Source organism: Narcine bancroftii, chromosome 14 (assembly GCF_036971445.1).
Source record: "Narcine bancroftii isolate sNarBan1 chromosome 14, sNarBan1.hap1, whole genome shotgun sequence".
Lineage (NCBI taxonomy): Eukaryota > Metazoa > Chordata > Chondrichthyes > Torpediniformes > Narcinidae > Narcine > Narcine bancroftii.
In genome coordinates this window covers 39,190,609-39,204,265 of record NC_091482.1, presented here as the reverse complement: position 1 = coordinate 39,204,265, position 13,657 = coordinate 39,190,609, and the positions used below count along the sequence as shown (strand labels likewise).

The 13,657-nt window shown below is 44.2% G+C and overlaps 1 pseudogene; it reads left to right on the top strand.

Moving 5' to 3' along the window:
* Positions 1 to 275: 275 nt before the first annotated feature.
* On the top strand, positions 276 to 12,673 carry LOC138749837 (NLR family CARD domain-containing protein 3-like; annotated as a pseudogene).
* Positions 12,674 to 13,657: the final 984 nt, after the last annotated feature.

Below are 13,657 nucleotides of genomic sequence, written 5' to 3'. Positions count from 1 at the left end.
CAGGTTGTGTGTTGTATCCACCTCGAGGAACATTCTCTCCATTCTATCCACAACTGAATCACTGACGTGCGATGGAGAGGAGTTGATGGACACAATCTTCTCCTTTGTTTGGTCCATGTTGAGACTCGGGTTGTTGACCCGGCACCATTTTCCAAGCCTCGAAACCTCCTCTCTGTCATCGTTATTGGCGATGATGTCATCGTCTGTAATATCATTTAGAATGTTTGTATTGTTTGACCTCTATCTGATCAGCAGCGCGAACAATCCCGTTAATATCAGAAGTTCCAGATTATTTTTCATTCTCAAGTAAGAGAAAATGTCTCCCAGTTACTACAAGTTGTCAACTGTCAACGTGATTATAATATGTGAAGGAACATGCATCTAATAATTTAATTCATTCATGTTATCGGAAACACTAAATTTCGGGGCAGTTTTAATGATATATGTTTGGTGGAGGTACTAACGTGGAACCATTTTCTCCACGTTCTCCTTGAAGATATTCAACAGAAACCTAACAATTTCCTGCGCGCACTAACTGAAACACTGAGATTGAACACGATCCTAATGCGGGAGAAGATGAAGGTTTTCCAGCTGGTTGATCGATATGCTGAGCTCACGGTGATTTCTACTCTTCCAGATCAGACACTGATGGACACTGAACATGAGCTGCTGCAAGAGACCGAGACCATGAGGGGCGGAGAGAGAGAGAAAGATCTGCGGAGACAGCTGGAAAAAATCCCGTCCGAACAATTGTTCCAGAGCAGCTTCACCCGGAAAGCCTCCGAATCTGGGAGTTCGGCAGAAGTGGCCGGAGTTCCGGGGATTGGGAAAACCACAATGGTGCAAAAGACCGTTCACGACTGGGCCACAGGGAAAATATTCCAACATTTCCAATTTGTCTTCTGTTTCAAATTCCGGGATTTGAACGCTATCAACCGACGCTATCAGAATAAACCTGAGGGAACTGATTTTGGATCAGTATCCCTACTTTGGGAATATCCTGCGAGAGGTCTGGAAGAACCCAGAAGGATCGCTGTTTATATTCGATGGCCTGGATGAGTTCAAGCATAGAATTGATTCTGGCGACAGTCGGAGAGAGACAGAACCAAAGCACCAGTGCCCAGATCCCGAGGGCTGGTGTGAAGTGTCTGACATCCTGTACAATCCAATCCAGTACAAGCTGCTCCCAGGGTGCTCAGTGCTGGGACCACCCGCCACATTACGTTAACTTTATTGGAAAAGGCCAAGATCAGTATCTGGGCTGAAATCTTGGGATTTGCTGGTGAGGAACGGAAGGAATAGTTCGACAAGTTTTTGATGATAGGTCGGTTGCAGCGGCTCTTTTCAAACGCGTGGAGGAGAACTAGATCTTGTACACCATGACCTACAACCCCTCTCTGTTTGAACCTGGGCCCCTTCTTCACACAGAGAGACATGGACCTGCACCGAGTTCCCAGGACCATCACCCAAGCGGGTTGGTCAGATGGCCTTCTCAGGAGTGTCCCAGAAGAACATTGTGTTTATAGATGGAGATTTGGTCGAATACAATCTGCACCCTTCCCAATTCCTGTCCGGATTCCTGATGGAACTGGTGGAGAGGGAGGATTTTACCCACAGCATGGTGCACACATTTCCCCACCTCACCATCCAAGAGTTTGCACCGACACTCGCACAATTCCTGACTCCAGATCCCGGCCATATCCAGAAACGCATCACTGAAGCCCACAGTGCGAGCGATGGGCGATTTGAGGTGTTTCCGCTTTGTGGCCAGTCTCTCCGCCCCAGGGACCGTTCGGCGCCTCTAGGCGTTTCTAGGTCCGTTTCCTCATCAGACCATCTGCCGAGTGATTGACTGGGCTAAAGAGGGGTTTAAACGCCAAAGTGGGAACACATGGAGTGAAGAAGCTGGAAGGAACCTCCTGAACATATTGCACTAACTGTTTGAGTCTCAGAACCGCAGACTGGCTCAGTAAACACTGGGATCAATCGAATCGCTGTCATTCGTTGGATTGGGACTGACGCCCATTGACTGCGCCGTCCTGTCCCATGGAATCGGTTGTGTCATACAATAACATGTCTCAAACTGACTGACTGCGGCATCCAACGTGAAGGAATTCAGCGGCTGGTGCCCGGACTCCACAAATGCCTGGAGTTGAGGTAACTGTTAATTTACCTCAAACTGTATTTGAAATGATCACGGTTGATTGTTTGAACGTGAAGGGAAAGAAATAGTTTGGAGAGAACTGACGAAGGGGCATTGTTGGAAATAACCAGAGGATCAGGTTCCATTTTCAGATCAATCGCAAGGATTGGGGAAGGAGGGACGGGATCCCTGAGTTTCTGCTTGAAGATGAGATTTTATTGACAGATACACGAGGACAACTCTTGGTGTCTGCCACATTGACCACCGCCAGTGGGCTGATATCGCCTCCAACAGTGCATCTTGGCGCCTCACAGTTCGGCGGGCAGCAACCTCCTTTGAAGAAGACCGCAGAGCCCACCTCACTGACAAAAGACAAAGGAGCAAAAACCCAATACCCAACCCCAACCTACCAATTTTCCCTTGCAACCGCTGCAACCGTGCCTGCCTGTCCCGCATCGGACTTGTCAGTCACCAACGAGCCTGCAGCAGACGTGGACATACCCCTCCATAAATCTTCGTCCACGAAGCCAAGCCAAAGAAAAGAAGACTTAAGGACAAGGACCAGATGAGCTCAAGTCTGAATTCCTGCAGCCACACAGTTGGCAGGATGCCCCGATAGGTCCATTTCAAATGGCCCCTTGTCAAGCGATATTTGAGACTTAATTAGCTCAGCCAGTAATATTCCTGGAATTAACCATATATAATCGTTTACAGTGCGGAAACAGGCCACGTTGATCCTTCGAGTCTGCAGTGGTTCACTTGAACAACTCTGCTAGCTCACCCTCCCTCTCCGCCCATAACCCTCCAACCCCCTTACCTCCATGTACACATCCAACCTTAAATGGCAGAAGGGACTCTGCCACAACTATTTCTTTTGGAAGATCATTCCATTCTGCCACCACTCGTTGAGTGAAAAAGCAGCCTCGAATATTCTTCCTAAAGTTTTGCCCCCTTACCTTAACTCGTACCCTCTTGTTCCAACCTCCCCTGCCCTCAGGGGAAACAGTCTGTTTATGTCTAGTCTATCTTTTCCTTTCATAATTTGAAATACCTCTATCAAGTCCCCTCTCATCCTTCTATGTTCCAATGAATAAAGTCCCAGTCTCCTTAATCTCTCTCTGTTATCTAGATTCTGTAAGCCAGCAACATCCTTGTAAACGTTCTCTGTACACTCTCCACCTTATCTATATTCTTTCTATAATTTGGAGACCAGAACTGAGCACAGTACTCCAAACCTGGCTTCACCAATGCCTTAAACAGCTGCAGCATCACCTCCCAGCTCCTACACTCTATATTATCATTTGTGAAGGCCAGCATACCATATGCTTTCTTAATGACCCTGTCTACATGTGAGTCCTCCTTCAATGAATTCTACCATAACCCCCAGGTCCCTCTGTTCCTCTGCATTCCTCAATGTCCTCCTATTAACTGCATATGTCCAATTCTGGTTATTTTTACTGAAATGCAGCACCTCACACTTGTCTATATTGAACTCCATTTGCCATCTTTCAGCCCACTCTTCCAAAAAATCCAAATCCTTCTGTAACCCAAAAACATTCCTCACAATTATTTGCTTACCCAGTTAACCACACCCTCCTCTAAATCATTAATATAAATGATAAACAACAAGGGACCCAGCACCGATCCCTGAGGCAACTCGCTTGTCACAGACTTCCAACCTGACACTTTCTGCTGTCTATCTTCCAGCCATGTCACAATCTCTCTACTAATCCCTAGTGACTGAACATTCCTTATTAACCTTCCATGTGAAACCTTATCAAAACTCTTACTAAAATCCAAATAGATCACTTCATCCACCTTTTCTGTCATTTCCTCAAAAAACACAAGGTTCGTCAAACATGACTTTCCTTTTACAAACCCATGCTGGATGCCCCTAATCAATCCCTGCCTATCCAGAAACGCATATAAACTATTGTGAAGAATACCCTCCATAACCTTCCCCATCACCAAAGTCAAATTTACTGGCCGATATTTACTTGGCCTAAACCTACTGCCTTTTTAAACAACGGAACTATATTCGCAACTTTCCAATCCCACCGTACCACACCTTCCTCCAGTGATCTTTGAAAACTCACTGTCAGTGCGCCCACTATTTGCTCCCTGACCTCCCTTAAAGTCCTGGGAAAATCCCATCAGGACCAGATGACATCCACCTTTATTAACCTGAGAAGCTCCAAAACCCTCGGGATACTAATTCCTTTTCTTTCCATAACTAAGCCCTTTGCCTCACTTATCTCATATCGTCCAATATCCCTTTCCTTTTTGAATACAGAGGAGAGAAAATTATTCAACATCTCTCCCATCTCATAATGTTCCTTACATAGTCCACCAGTCCCATCATCCAGTGGACCTATTCTATCCTTAACCTTCCTTTTACTGTTCACATATCTGTAGAAACCGTTAGGATTCACCTTCGCCTTATTAGGTATGGACTCCTCATACCTTCTTTTTGCCTTTCTAATTTCCCATTTAAAGTTCTTCCTGCAATCGAAGTAACGATCATTAAAGAGCTGTATTGCCCTGTTCCTCACTGTCAATGACGGAGCTTCTTCACAATGTTCCTGGCCCCCAGACTGACACTAACTACAGCAGTCGGGGTGTTGGAGTATCCCACCCTCTCCGAGAGGAATGCCAACCGGTGGACATTGGATTGTCAGTGGGAGGAGAAGAGTGAGCGGAATCCTCAGGCATTTAGTGACGAGGGACAGATCACAGGTCTGGGCTGTCAGCTGTTAGTGGGTGGGATTAGATTTTACCGCAGGTTTCGTACACGACCTTAACTTAGTGAAGACCAACCCTTCACATGCTCCAGCTGGTGCCCCTGTGGCCGAGGAGGTGGTGGAGGCAGGCCCATGCTTACAGTTCACGCCAACTCTCAGTGACATTGGGGAGAGAATTTGCCAGTAGAACAATTCAATGTACCAGTTGGTGGGTTGGTGATATCTCGAAGCACAGACCACATTGGTCAGTGATGGAGCCTTCCCCCTCTAAGGGAACTGAAACAGAGAGATCATGGAAGGTTGAAAGGTGAAGTGTTCAAGGGGCAACATCTTCACTCAGCTGGCTGGGATATGGAAGGAGCTGCCAGCGGATTTTTGATCGCAACAATCAAAAGAATATTGGATGGGTCTACGGATGGGAGGGGTGTATTTGTATTTTTATGTACAGCACGGTACAGGCCATTCCATTTCAGCCCACGGTCCTGTGCCTTCCAATTTACATCCCAATATCCTACATCCCGGTACGTTTGGGACGGTTGGAGGAAACCGGAGCCCCCAGAGAAAAACCACACAGACACGGGGAGAACGTACAAAAACCTTACCGACAATTCCAGCCCGGTGTGACAGAGACTGGAACCATTTCCTCTTCTGTCTGAAGCCCCACCCAGCTGACCATTAACATCGAGGCTCCACCCAGCCTCTCCAGCCTGCCAATCAAGTGTGAGCCCATCAGCCAGAGCACACACTTCCACTGGCCAGACAGCCCGCGCTGAGCAAGGCAGTTTATAAAACTGCAGCAACTCAGTTTAACTTCTCTTTGTCATGAGGTAGCAGGTGAGGGACGAGTAACCCCTTAAACTAACCAGGGTATCGCTGTAGACACAGCTGATACCGGTTTTGTAGCCGTGTTCCCAATGATCAGGGGTACGGAGGCGTGTACACCCCTGTAGGTAGCCCACTTGTCGGGTGCCCTGCATAGTCGGAATCCCTCTTTCCCTTAGGGCATACTCCGGAGTCCCCTCTCCTCTCTGCTGGAACTGCTTCTGAGTGCATTCTGCTTCTGGGTTTAGGGTCCTTCTTCTTTCTTTGGCTTGGCTTCGCGGAGGTAGATTTATGTCAGCTGCAGGCTCGTTTGTGGCTGACAAGTCTGATGCGGGACAGGCAGACACGGTTGCAGCGGTTGCAGGGGAAAATTGGTTGGTTGGGGTTGGGTGTTGGGTTTTTCCTCCTTTGTCTTTTGTCAGTGAGGTGGGCTCTGCGGTCTTCTTCAAAGGAGGTTGCTGCCCGCCGAACTGTGAGGCGCCAAGATGTACGTTTGAGGCGATATCAGCCCACTGGCGGTGGTCAATGTGGCAGGCACCAAGAGATTACTTTAGGCAGTCCTTGTACCTCTTCTTTGGTGCACCTCTGTCACGGTGACCAGTGGAGAGCTCGCCATATAACATGATCTTGGGAAGGCGATGGTCCTCCATTCTGGAGATGTGACCCACCCAGCACAGCTGGATCTTCAGCAGCGTGGACTCGATGCTGTCGGCCTCTGCCATCTCGAGTACTTCGACGTTAAGGATGAAGGTGCTCCAATGAATGTTGAGGATGGAGCGGAGACAGCGCTGGTGGAAGCGTTCTAGGAGCCGTAGGTGATGCCGGTAGAGGACCCATGATTTGGAGCCGAACAGGAATGTGGGTATGACAACGGCTCTGTATACGCTTATCTTTGTGAGGTTTTTCAGTTGGTTGTTTTTCCAGACTCTTTTGTGTAGTCTTCCAAAGGCGCTATTTGCCTTGGCGAGTCTGTTGTCTATCTCGTTGTCGATCCTTGCATCTGATGAAATGGTGCAGCCGAGATAGGTAAACTGGTTGACCGTTTTGAGTTTTGTGTGCCTGATGGAGATGTGGGGGGACTGGTAGTCATGGTGGGGAGCTGGCTGATGGAGGATCTCAGTTTTCTTCAGGCTGACTTCCAGGCCAAACATTTTGGCAGTTTCCGCAAAACAGGACATCAAGCGCTGAAGATCTGGCTCTGAATGGGCAACTAAAGTGGCATCGTCTGCAAAGAGTAGTTCACGGACAAGTTTCTCTTGTGTCTTGGTGTGAGCTTGGAGGCGCCTCAGATTGAAGAGACTGCCATCCGTGCGGTACCGGATGTAAACAGCGTCTTCATTGTTTAGGTCTTTTATGGCTTGGTTCAGCATCATGCTGAAGAAGATTGAAAAGAGGGTTGGTGCGAGAACACAGCCTTGCTTCACCAACTGCTTGTAAATTGCTAATTGCCCTATTTCGTGCTGTTCATTGCTCCTGATCTGCCCCTGTGTTGCTGGGGTAGTCGGCCGGTTTCTGTCTTAATAATTCCTTTAGTTATAAATTCCCTGCGTTTGGACTCATTTCCTTCTGAACTCCAAACGAATCTCAACACAACAATTGACCCTGCTCGCAGCACCTACCGTGTCCGATCGATGAGATGAGGCAGAATGAAGGGTTTTTATCTTCATTACTTGGATGGAAGGGGCTGTTTCTGTGCTCTCTGGCATTGCTAGCGTAGATCTGAGACTCCCTCAGTAAGAATCTCTCTCTCTCTAACTCAGTCACTGTCACATTCTCAAACACTCACTCACATATTCGCTCACTCTTAACCACTCTTGCACACTTTAGCACACAAACAGAAACATCGGCATTCAGTGTTCATTTTTGGTGCATCTTTGTCTTTTTTCTCTCTGTTTGCAACATCTTTCTGTGCATGATGCATATTTATGTGTGAATGAAGACCTCTCTCTCTCTCTCTGAGACACCTCTCTGAGAAAACCCCTCTCTGTGAGAGATTCCCCCTCTTTCTGTGAGTCTCTTCCTCTTTTTGTGTTAGACGCCCCTCTCTCTATGAGTCACCCCCCTCTCTCTATAAGAGACTCACCCTCTGTCCCAGTTGGAGATTCACACTTTGTCTGATCTGGAGACTTGCTCATTCTCTCCTCTCACTGCAAAATAATCCACAGTCACCGTGACATTCTGCCCTCCCACCCCGAGGTTCTGCCCTCCTACCACAACATTCTTCCCTCCCACCGTGACGTTTCAAATTCTCAAATTTTAAGTATTTTTTTTCCAAATGGATACAACCTTGATTTCTTCTTGATTCCTTGGCGAACACAAATGTATATCAGATTTACACGTAATTTTATACATTTCATTGCTGTTTCTCAGGATAATTTAACGTTCTAATTGATAACTTTAATTTAGGTCATGCACCTTCAATATTTCCTCATAAAATAAATCAGGATTTTGTGATTTGTTACAATAAAATTCATAAATCTGTCCAAACGGGGCTCATGTTAGGAGAAGTCTGCGTTGAATCTATTAAAGATCCTATATCTTCACCACCTCTCAAGCACTGATATGATAAATCTGATTTCAGTCTATTCAGTTTCTGTGTTGTATGATATAGTTGATGTAAAAAGCCATTTTGGACTAGTCTACATCTTACATCAATAGTATTGACATAAAATTCCTACACAAATCCTAAGAATATTTGTTAATATATTGTAGTATTTAAAACTGTTTCCTGTCTCTGTCTAGATCTGTGTTGTCCTTGTTTGGGAGTTCCTGCTTATAACAATGAACATCCCAAAGAAGTATTTTTTAGAATTCCTCTAAGAAGTTCTGCTTCCATACAACTAGATAAGAACAGAGTTGGTCCAAGCTTATCCCTCAAATATGCTCGTAATTGAAAATTACAAACAAATGGTATTGTGCTGTATCAACATTAATATTCCCCTTACAAAACAAAATGTTCAAGGACTGATTGTGCCTTGAGCAACGTATAGAAGATTTTGGATCCATGGCATTTTAGGTGATATAGCAATATCACCAATATACCAATATCGTCATTTTATTCCCAACATTAAGCAGATGCTTCCATAATGATTTCTCCTTGTCAGCAACCATCAATTCCGGTTACCACTTCCACATAAATTCTTCTGCTTTCATCTCTCCCATTTTATTCAATTCTATATTAACCCATACCAATGTTTTCATTCCAAAGAAGAGTCATTTCTGCCGCTCGGTAATATTTTCTGAAGTTAGGAAGCTGTCGACCTCCCAGTTTATATTTCCATGTTAATTTTGAATAGTATCTATTGACTTTTTACCATTCCAAAGAAATTGACTTACACGTTCATTGAAAATTGAAAATTATGAGGTATTCAAATATGTAATACATGAAAATATATTGTATTCTTGGAAATATATTCATCTTTATACAATTTACTGTTCCAACTAAAGTTACAGGTAAACTAATTCATTTTTTTCAAATTTTCTTCATTATTTATGTAATGGTTCATGATTCATTTTTTAATAAATTCTTCAAATTACTCTCCCTTGTAGCGGTCCACATACTGAGACACGGACCGGTCTGCAAAATATCCGATGAGTACAGCGATCACTAGGGTGATATCGGCCATCGTCTCAGGTGGCCTTCGCAAGGTGGGAAGATGGGGATCTCTGGTGGGAATGCCTACCAATCTGAGGTCGGCACTCCGATCATGCAGTGTCCTGACATCAGAGCCAGAGCAATAAATCAGTCTCATTTACCAAGGCTTTTGTGTGTGTGATGTTCTTCTCCAAGCCCACGTAGCGCCGATGCTACAACCTAAATATTTAATTTCATCTTTTCACCTTTTAAACTGTGTCCCTTTGACATTAATCACCTTCTGGTAATGTCATCATTTAAATGTTATTCCAATTTATTTTATAACCCGAGACTTTTCCATATCCTTCTAAGTGAGGATATATTTTTGTAAAGATTATTCAGGATCTGAAAGATCTTAAAATGTCACCTGCAAATAAACTGATTTAAGTTCCTCTTGACTAACCCTAAAACCCTGAATTTGTTTATCAGTCCAAATAAGCTGCCAAGTACATGAAGACTTGAAATAAATGGCTGAAATAAATAGATCTGAAGATAAAGGAGACACTTGTGTAGTTAATCTCATCAATTTGACCAGCGTGGACACCAGTCCATTGGTTAATATTTACCTTTATATTATTATATAACGCTCTAATCCATTAGAAAATCAATCCAGATCCACATTACTCTCACATCTTGAGCAAAATATTCCCTTCTCATGTGTCAAGTGCCTTTTCTGCATCTATGTCAACTGCTACACTCAGCCCACCTCTTTCTGGTGCTAAATGAATGATCCAACATAATCATATTGCATTTTATGATGACTGGCTCGTTTTAAAAGATTTTCTGATCCATATTTATTAATTTATATAACAGTCTATTCAATCCATTTGCTTAAATGTTTTTAAAAATTTTATTATCTGCATTTAACAATGAAATAGGTATTTAAGGCGGAGATTTGAAGAGTCTGCACCTCTCTTTGGAATTGCAGTCATTATTGCCATCGAAAATGATTCCAAAAGAGTTTGAGGTTCCGAAGCCTGGCCTAATACTTCCATAAAAATTGGAATTCAAAATTCCTTTAATTCTGTCTAAAATTCAGGTGTAAAATCGACTTCTCCTGTAGATTAGTTACTCTGTAAGACATCTATATCTTCTTTTGTCTTCAGTAAATGGGGCCGTAAGTTCAATTTGTTCTTCCAAACTTAAAATATGCAATGGTATCAGTGATTAAATATTTATTTATTTTACTTGCATCTCTTAAAGACTCTGATGCTATTATTTCGACTAACAACTCTTAAATGATTCATGTATTTTCGAGCCTTATATACATCTATATTAGTGCCTTTTTCATGGCTTTGGTTACGCCTTTAACTTTCTCTCTCCTCTCATCTAATTCACAATGTATTTGTTTCGTTCTTGTAATTACTTTCTTTGTTATTTCTATAAGTTTATTATCTATTATATTGTAGTTTTTTTTTCAAATGTCTGCATTAATCTTCTGAGGTATATTTTTGAAGGTCTTTTCCAAAGTTCTAATTTCCCTTTCTAATTGTTCTATTGTCTCATATATTTCTTTTTAATTTTGGAAGTAAATAATAATTTGGCCTCTTAAATATACGTCCAAGGCCTCCCATATTTGTGTTTGAAATTTGTGTTCGATAAAAGTCACATTTATTTCCTTTTCAACAAAAAAATGAATTGAATCTTCACTAATATAATGACTTCTCCGTATCAGACACTTCCATCGTTATTAACAAAGGCGACTGATCGGATAAAATCCTCAGTGTTTAATCCACTTTAAGGATCTTAACCTGCATCCGAGCAGAAATCAAGAATAAATCATTTCAAGAGTAAAAATCAAATCTAGATGAATAAAATGAATAACATTTCTCCCAATACTGAATCCTTCTCTGCATTTATTAAATTCAAATCTTTCATCAAACCAAATGGAGCTTTACCTGCCTTTCCTCTCGTTGTTACTCGGGTCGACCTCTCGAACAATGGGCCAAAGCAAAAATTAAAATCCCTTCCTATTAAAATATTGTCATGTACCCCTGCTAAGTTAAGAAACGTGTCTTGGATAAATGTCTCATCATTAACATTCGGAGCATACAAATTCCAAAAAGCCCGCGTCTCAGAAAATATTTGACAACGTTCCATTTCGTCACTCCCCGTCGAGTCTGAAATAATGATATGAACTTACATTGGAAGATTCTTATTTGTCATCATTTTCACCAATCCTGCTTTAGAATTAACCGAAGATGCCATGACATTTTCCACCCAATCCATAATCAATCTCAAATGTTCTTTTTCATTTTAACGTGTTTCTTGAGAAAAGGCTACATTAACTCGCAGTTTCTAAACATACGTTAATAATCTCGTTATTTTTATCAGGCTGTTCAACCTTTTCGCATTAAAATTTACAAACGTAAGCAAAAATTTTCCCTCTCACTGTGCCATTCTCTACTCTCGCTCTGCCTTCTCCCCATTTACTGTGATGTGCTCTCCTTTAAAAGTGATATTCTTCCCTCTGTGAGACTCCACTTCTACCTCCGTGAGGCTCCCTTATCCATTCGTGAGAATGCCCCTCTCTCTGTGTGAGACTCCCCTCTCGCGGTGTGAATTCCTGCTCTCTTTTTGAAACTGTTCTCCATGTGAAATTTCAATTCTCTCTGTCCAACACCCCCCCCCCCCCCCCCAAACCCAACCCGCACCCTCCTCTGTTGGAGACCCTCTCTGGGATATACACTCGTACTTTGTCTCCCTCATTATGTGTGACTCGTTCTCCCTCCCCCTCTCCCTTTCATGGAGAGACTGTCCTTATCCATCAATAATCCCCAGGTGAGTGCAGCACTGTTTGCGGTTTTCCAACGTGACTTTCAAGGTGGATGAGACTTTTATAATTATGTGTAACAATGTACTGTTCAGAAGATGTGGAAGAAGATCCAGTAAGTCTGGGAAATTGCCCAAATTCCATGCGGTCGGTTGTTTCAGCAGAGATTAAACGCGTTGTGAATAAACATTTCCTGACAGCCCGGACTTCACTATCTGCACATAGGTGCTAGAAGTGGGAAATCTTCCCCCTAACATCATTCATTCATGAGGGGCGTTTAGTGGCTGCACAGCACTTTATCTAGAAAATTAGTGGCATTTCGTAGAAGACCTGGAGCGGAACAGTGACGGGGAAATCTGTTCATTATTCGCGGCAGAGTTTATTTATTTCCTGAACAGCTCGAGTGTGAGAATTTATATCAGACACGAGGCATGAATAAGTGTGTTTCTCACTTCCTGTTTGTATTCAGGCTGAGATGCAATGACCTGGGAGATTCTGGAGTGGAATTGGTGTCTGCGGATCTGAGGAATCCGGACTGTAGAATACAGACACTCTGGTAAGTACCAGACTGTGAGACATTATGTTCACAGGCACTCGGTGCCTGACCCTGGACATTAATGTGGTCAGTTACAGTGTAACTGGGGATTTTCACCGGCCCCAGTTTCCATTTATCGTTGTTTCACAGAGTGAGTTTCCATCTGTTCGCCTTGTGAAGATCCATCACGGGGCAGCAGAAGCTCAGCACCACTCTCATATCGAGAGGGAGAAACCAAACACACATCGAGTGTCCGTGGGTCTCGTCGCCTGCTCTGATCCCGTCCACTGCTGGGCCCCTGTAACCCCCACAGTCTCACGGCCTCCTGTCCGCCCAGCTACTACCCCTGCTTCTGATCATTCACCGAGAATAGGAAGTGTTCAGCCACTGTGACCCATCAGGAACCGGTCCCACATCAGCTCCCTCACGGATGCCGGTCCCAGAGCCTGGTTTTCCATGGCCTAGGGTGAAACATTCGGCCGCCGGGCCCTGCCCTCCCAGCTGCGTTCCCACAGGCATCTCCTCAGCAGGGTGGGCTCTGTCTTCCCGTTCTGTGTCCGTGCACTGGTGTCCGGCTCCTCGGAGCCCGATCCCTCGACCGTTGGGTACGCAACGTGGTCACAGGTGTGTTGGGAAACCGTAGATCTTGATGTAAAGTAATTCACCCTCCTCCCCCCTCCCCTCAGTCTGATACTGCGCCGGGCAGCAGGCGGGTCGGCCGGGCTGTGGGACCCCACATATTCTCTCTATTGGTGAACCCCACTCACTCATTGTATCCATACCATTTCCCATAAGGTCCCCGAGCTCCTTTTCAACAACCTTTCACTTTCCACCGTTAACTTCAGTTCGGTCTCTCAATCCCTGGCCACAGAATCACGCAGAGACGATTCGTTCAGAGCAGGGAAAATGGAAAAGATAAAAGATGTACCTGCTGGCCAAATCCCTTGTGTGTACAAATTCACTCCACTTCGTTCCATCTGCTAAGGATCTGCAGAGCCTTTGGAATCCC